This window comes from Rhinolophus ferrumequinum, chromosome 3 (assembly GCF_004115265.2).
Source record: "Rhinolophus ferrumequinum isolate MPI-CBG mRhiFer1 chromosome 3, mRhiFer1_v1.p, whole genome shotgun sequence".
NCBI lineage: Eukaryota > Metazoa > Chordata > Mammalia > Chiroptera > Rhinolophidae > Rhinolophus > Rhinolophus ferrumequinum.
The window spans coordinates 4777951-4783961 of record NC_046286.1 but is presented as its reverse complement, the minus strand read 5'-3'; the positions used below and the strand labels follow the sequence as shown (position 1 = coordinate 4783961).

The 6011-nt window shown below is 53.8% G+C and overlaps 1 non-coding gene across 1 annotated transcript; it reads right to left on the bottom strand.

Moving 5' to 3' along the window:
- Positions 1 to 5691: 5691 nt before the first annotated feature.
- Positions 5692 to 5765, bottom strand: TRNAK-CUU (transfer RNA lysine (anticodon CUU)). The gene has a single exon. It is a non-coding gene; the product is annotated as a tRNA-Lys (tRNA).
- Positions 5766 to 6011: the final 246 nt, after the last annotated feature.

Here is a 6011-nt window from a genome sequence, read left to right as displayed (position 1 = left end):
CACACATCACACGTGCATCCATGTGCTGACACAGGTGGCCCACTCATTACCTTAGTTCATCCACAGACACCACCACACCCTTAGGGTCATGTAGTCTTACACCAGCACACATATGTGCCCACACCTATGCACACGTTCATACTTAATAATTGTTGATATTTGTTACAGTTTTCTCTGTAAGTCAGGCACATTTGAGATTCTTTCTGTTCTCTCCTCACAACCACCTTTGGAAGTAAGTACGAAACTATTTTTTCTATGTTATTGGTTATACTTTACATACAGTAAGGAACACAAAACTTAGGGGTGCAGCTTGAGGCACCTCGTGTAGCCATCACCCAAGTCAAGATCTAGAACATGTCCAGCACCCCAGCAGCTCCCAGGTGTGCCTTCCCAATCAACAGCCCCCACAAGAGGAGCCAATACTCTGTTAAGGCTAGCACTCTTATTGTTCCCATTTAAGAGGTGAGAAAACTGAGGCTCAGACCCACGGTCACATACTAACAAGTGGCAGACTGGGAGTTCTCTGACTCCAGACCACTACATTGCATAAATAAATACCCATTAAAACACATGCGCACATCCTCACATTAATAGAGGGCCATGAGCACAAAAGAGATGGAAGGGCCTAGTTTGTGTTTTTTTTATGAAGAAAGCAGCAGAGACAAATTAAGCTTTGTTTTCAATCTGCCCTGCTCTTAAAAGGGCGTGTCTGTGAGCTCAGGTTCTGCAGCTCCTGCCCTGGGGCATAGTGTGTCCAGCGAAGGGGGGGGTCGCATGTGGGGACACTTGTGCACTAGAAGCCATTCAAGCATTTTCATCATGCCCTCCATCAGCAGAAGCACTATTGGCAAAGCTTGACATTCATTCATTCGTTCACTCATTCATTCATTCATTCTGTTCATAATTATGTGTTGAACACTTACTTACCTTGTTCCCCGCCCTCTCCTCGGTGCTGAGGATGTAACAGTGAAACAGACCAAAAATGTCCCTGCACCATGGAGCTGACATACAGTGAGATATATGATACGCCGGGAGATAAAAAGGGATATGGGCCAACAGGAGGGAAGCAGGAAGGAAAGGCGAAGTGGAACTTGAGGAGGTCGGGGAGGTCCCTCTGAGAAGGTGGCATTTGAGGAAAGCTGTGGAGCAGCTTGAAGGAGTGATCATTGTGGACACCTGGGAGAACAGCATCCCAGGCCAGGGGAATGAATGGTCATAACAAAACGTGCCCGCGCATTTAGATGCCGGTTGTGGATTGTGTGAAATGCAGATTCTGACACCTGCTCCATCCTTAGTGCTGTGTGACTGATGAAGCCACTGCCCCCTCTGGGCTCTGTGTCTTTACCCACCTGATGGGAGGCCTAGATAATGAGCTACCCTGTCCACAGGGTCACTCTCTCTGTCCTCCAGGGCCTGCCCTTACCAGCGAAGGAGCATGTGTGATCACCCCCAGGTCTGGTCTCAGGGCCTGGAAGAGTTCCAAAGCAATGCCGCTGGCCAGCCTCCGCTTAGGGCCCTGGTACTTCAGATGCAGTGGCTGTGGGGGGGGGGTGGCGGGGGGGCGGGAAGGGAGACCCTGGAACAGTTCCGCATAGTAGAGCATTGTCAAGTTGTCAAGTATTGGCTATGTGTATCTGGGAGAATGGGGTGGTGCTACTGGGGATTTGTATGTGCCTCGCATGTCATATGTTTATCTGCTAATTTATTGTTGAGCAAACAGTAGATGAGAGCTGAATCTAGGGTCCCTTCAGACTCCACCCTCCCTGGGCACTCCCAGGCCTGGTAACCCTAGAGGACCTAGGTACCCCCTGACCTCCTCCCAGGATTGGCTCTACGTCTAGGCCCTGTTCCCCTTCCCTTCATCCCCCTGCTTCTCAAAGGCTTCCTTAAGGGAAATTTTCCCCAAGATCATCTAGACAAAGAAGGAGCTGGCAAAGGAGATGTTGACAGACCCTCTTGAGTCATTTAGGAATTGCGTTCAGCTGCAAGTAACATATTCCTGAAAGACAGTGGCTCAAACAAGGCAAGGATTTACTTTTTTACTCATTAAATGTGGCTTACTCATTAGATCTGGCTTCCGTCCTCATGACCTCCTCGTGGTCACAGTGTGGCTACCACAGCTCCAGTCATCACATCCCAGTTCCAGGTAGAAAGGAGGAAAAGAATGAATTAGTCCCCTTTTTAAGGAACTGTCCTGGAATCCTACCTAACGACCTCATGTATATCCCATTGGACAGAACTTGGTTAACTGTTCCTTCTGTCTGTAAGGAATGCTGGAATTATTTCATCCAAGAAAAATGGGATTCCATTAGTAAGAAATAAGGAGAGAATGGATATTGAGGAGACAACAACGCACGTTCTTTCCCCTCTACATGCCCTGCAGTTTTCCCGCTTTATTTCTGACAAAACTTATGCTGTTCCTTCCACCTGTGTGTCCCCTCTCCCCTCACTCCCACCCATCTATTCTCTGATAAGGAGCCCGCAGCACGTTTTCTAAATCTCTTGGGGTCGCAGGTAACAGAAATCCCCCAGGGTTGCTGGAGTTAATTGTAAGAACACAGAATAGCAGCCTAGAGTGTCCATCAGACGGAGGGGCAGGGCCTCCCCACTCCCCATCTCAGCAGGGACCAGAGCTGCACACACAGCAGTGGACAAGCCAGGTCCAGTTCCTGCCTCCAAGGAGCTGCTATTCTGATGAGGAGAGAAGGTCATCACACAGACCAAAACCTGAAGATCATTTCAGGTTTCTCTCAGTGCCAAGAAAATCGATCAGGGAAAGGCAATAGATAGAGATTAACCCGGTGGTCAGGAAGCACCAGGTATACAGTAGGCACTCAGTAAATGTGTGTTAACTCTCTCAGGAAAGTGGCCCAGAATCCAAAGGCTGTGGACCCTTGAGAGGCAGGTGGTGATAACACAGCCCCAGATGGAAGGCCCAGGCAGGTGTCAGGTGCTGGGCTCTTCAGCCCAGGGGCGGGCCCAGGCCTGGAGAAGGGACATAAAAATCAGAGCGGAGTGTGGGTAAGGGGTCCTGTGCCAGTACTGAGGCCATTCCGAGGAGCTGCTGGGCCCACACACCCAGCAAACGCTGAAGGTCCGAGACCGTGGCCCCCTGAGTGGTCCTCCGTAGAGGGCCGGGTCCCGGGGTGCAGGAAGATGAATGGTGGGCTCCAGGAGTCTTGACAAAGGAGGCAGGGCCCCTCCCCCAGCTGATCCTCACACTCCCGGACAGACCCTCCCGGACGCTCACTGGGCTTAGAGGGGAAGCCAGTCCTACCCCCAAACTGCCCATGTGAGAGAAGTAACTTTCATCCCCAGGGCAGAGCCCAGGGAGAAGCCCTAAGCACCCTTCTCCATGGAGGAAGCTGCCTCAGGTGCTAGGGAAGGAAGCGGACCAGGCTGGTTCCCCAAGTGTCCCTTTATGCAAGACCTGCTACCCCAGACCTTGTCTCTGAGGCCCTTGGGAAGATCAAATCACCCCTTTTCACTGAGGAGCGAGGGATTGCCACTGCTGACGGTTTCGGGGCTGTTACTGAGTAACAACACCTCATGTGTACGGGTGATGCATTTCCTCTGCAGGGGCTCCCTCCAGCCTCCCATGGACCCTCTGTAGGGAATGTTATCTCCCCCACCCCTGACACAGGAGAAGCCTGAGGGTCAGAGAGAGGAGATAAACTTGGTCAAACTCCTCGGGCGGGAAAGGAAGGCGCAGTGGCCCAGGGGAGGGGCAGAGGTGGCTCCTGTGGTCCAGGGTCGTGGGTGGCAGGCTGGGACTTCATCCAGGGGTAGCAGTGAGCACTGTGTGGCCCTCAGCTGTGAACCAGCATGGTAACAACACACACCCACATGCGTCCGTCCCCGGACTGCTGTCCTCTTAGCCTTCTGACAGTAGTCACAAATACTGCCTTAGCTGTTCCCCATCGATCCACCTGGAAGCTGCATATTAGCCCCATTTTACAGTACAGGAAACTGAGTCCTAAGGAGGTGGGGACCCTTGCCAAAGGTTTTGGGGTGTCTGGGCCAGGTCCTCTGGTTCCAGACCTGCCCTTGGTGCCCAGCAGCTGTGTGGCATCCTGAGAGGCAGGTAGGACTGGGCTCCAGAGTCACTCATACTTGGCCAGGGGTGACCTTGGGCAGTCTGCTGATCCGCTGGGCCTCAGTGTCCCCACCCATGAAATGGGGCTAGATCCCAATTCACAGGGTCTTTGTCAGACCTCGCTGAGCTCAAGACTACCTGAGGCTTCCGCTCTCCTCTCAGGGCCAGTCAACAGCTGGGGGCAGCTCCCCACTGTGCCCCAGTGCCCCCTTCCCTGCCCTGGTTCTGTGCCAGTTAGGCCCGCCCATGTCATATCTTCCAGATGGCACCATAAAGCCATCCCCAAACCTGAGCCGCCCAGGAACAAACAGCCCCTCCCAGGAGGCTACACCCCACTGGAGCCCTCACTAGCAGTTCCCCTTTCAGGATGCATCATGCCCGAAGCTAAGTGAGGGCAGCAGTTCAGGACCAGGGCTATGGCCTGTCATCTCTGGGAAGGGGGAAGGGGAGCCAGCCAGAAGGCAGGCCAGGGCAGGGAGCTGTGAGAATAGGCTCAGGACACCTGAGACCACCCCCTCTTCTTTCCCTTCCTCGCCTTCCTTCCTCTCTCCTTTCCTCTCTGTTCTCTGCTCTTCCTCTCCCTTCTCAAGAGAGGCAAACTGACCCGCTGCCAATCAGCTGTTTGGCCTTGGGCAAGTCACTGACACTCTAAGCTCGCTTTTCCCCCTTCCTGGGCTGGCTATGAGGGCTGACCGATGCTTTGAGAGGCCGCAGTGAAGGCAGCCAGCCTACTGGCCTGTCATCTGCCTCCCCTCTACTGTGGGGGAGGGCAGCTAGGGGACGAGGAGGGGTGGTCCTTCTGCTTAGGCTAGGACAGCAAGTCCGCTGAGGGGAGATCTCAGGCCAGGCAAACAGGGCCCCCACCCCTCCCGCTGGCCCCCAGACCTCAACCCATCAGCCTGATACCCCCTACCCTTCTTCTCAGGGCCCTGGTGGGCAGAGCCTGGGCCTTGGTTTTCCCATCTGTGCCGTGGGAGTGGCAGGGTTGGTGTGGGGCTGGGGAGGTGGGCTGGGTAAAGGCCTGGCACCCGCACGACAGTGTGTGGAATGGATCAAACACCGTTACCGGGAGAGCTGTTCCTCAACTTTGACCCACACCTGTCAACGCCTCACTCACCAGTGCTCAGGCTTTCTTCTCTGAAACTTTGATCTCCCTTCCCACTCAGCTTCCCTCGGGCACAGTCTGTCCTGTACAGTTAAATTCTTAAGTACAGGTTGTCCACTATTGTTTTCCTTTGTTTCATGTGTGTTGGGAAGTAGAACACAGTGGTTCTCGGCCGAGCTGCCAGGGTTCAAGTCATCTCTCTGCACTTGCCACCTGTGCTACCTGGGGGGTAATGTGAGCTCTCCTCGGCCTCAGTTTCCTCATCTGTAAAATGAGTTTGAGCATAGCAGTGCCCACCTCACAGGATGGGCATGCAGCTTAAACAGTTAGTATGTGTGAAGTGCTGAGAACCCGAGGGTGTGTGCATGGTCTTATTACTCTTTTGGGGTTTTTTTCCTGAACTTATATTTATTTGAAGTGTGTTTTTCCAGGACCCATCAGCTCCAAGTCAAGTAGTTGTTTCAATCTAGTTGTGGAGGGCACAGCTCACTGGCCCATGTGGGAATTGAACCGGCAACCTTGTTGTTAAGGGCAACACGCTCTAACCAACTGAGCCAACCGGCCGCCCCAAGGTCTTATGACTCTTCTCGCCTACCTCGGGAGAAAGGGACTCCCAGGGGGCAGGGCTCACACTGCGCCAAGGCACCCAGGAAAGCTCGCGGATGGAGCAGCAGCTGGGACTCACAACGCGGCACGCTGCCAGCCCCTGCGTGTGAAAAGGCCGGACCATGGAAAGGTGATTCTGCAGCGGCTCCTAGGATCCCCCGAGGCCTGAGCAGCCCAGGCCACGTGTGGCCACTGGCAGCCTGA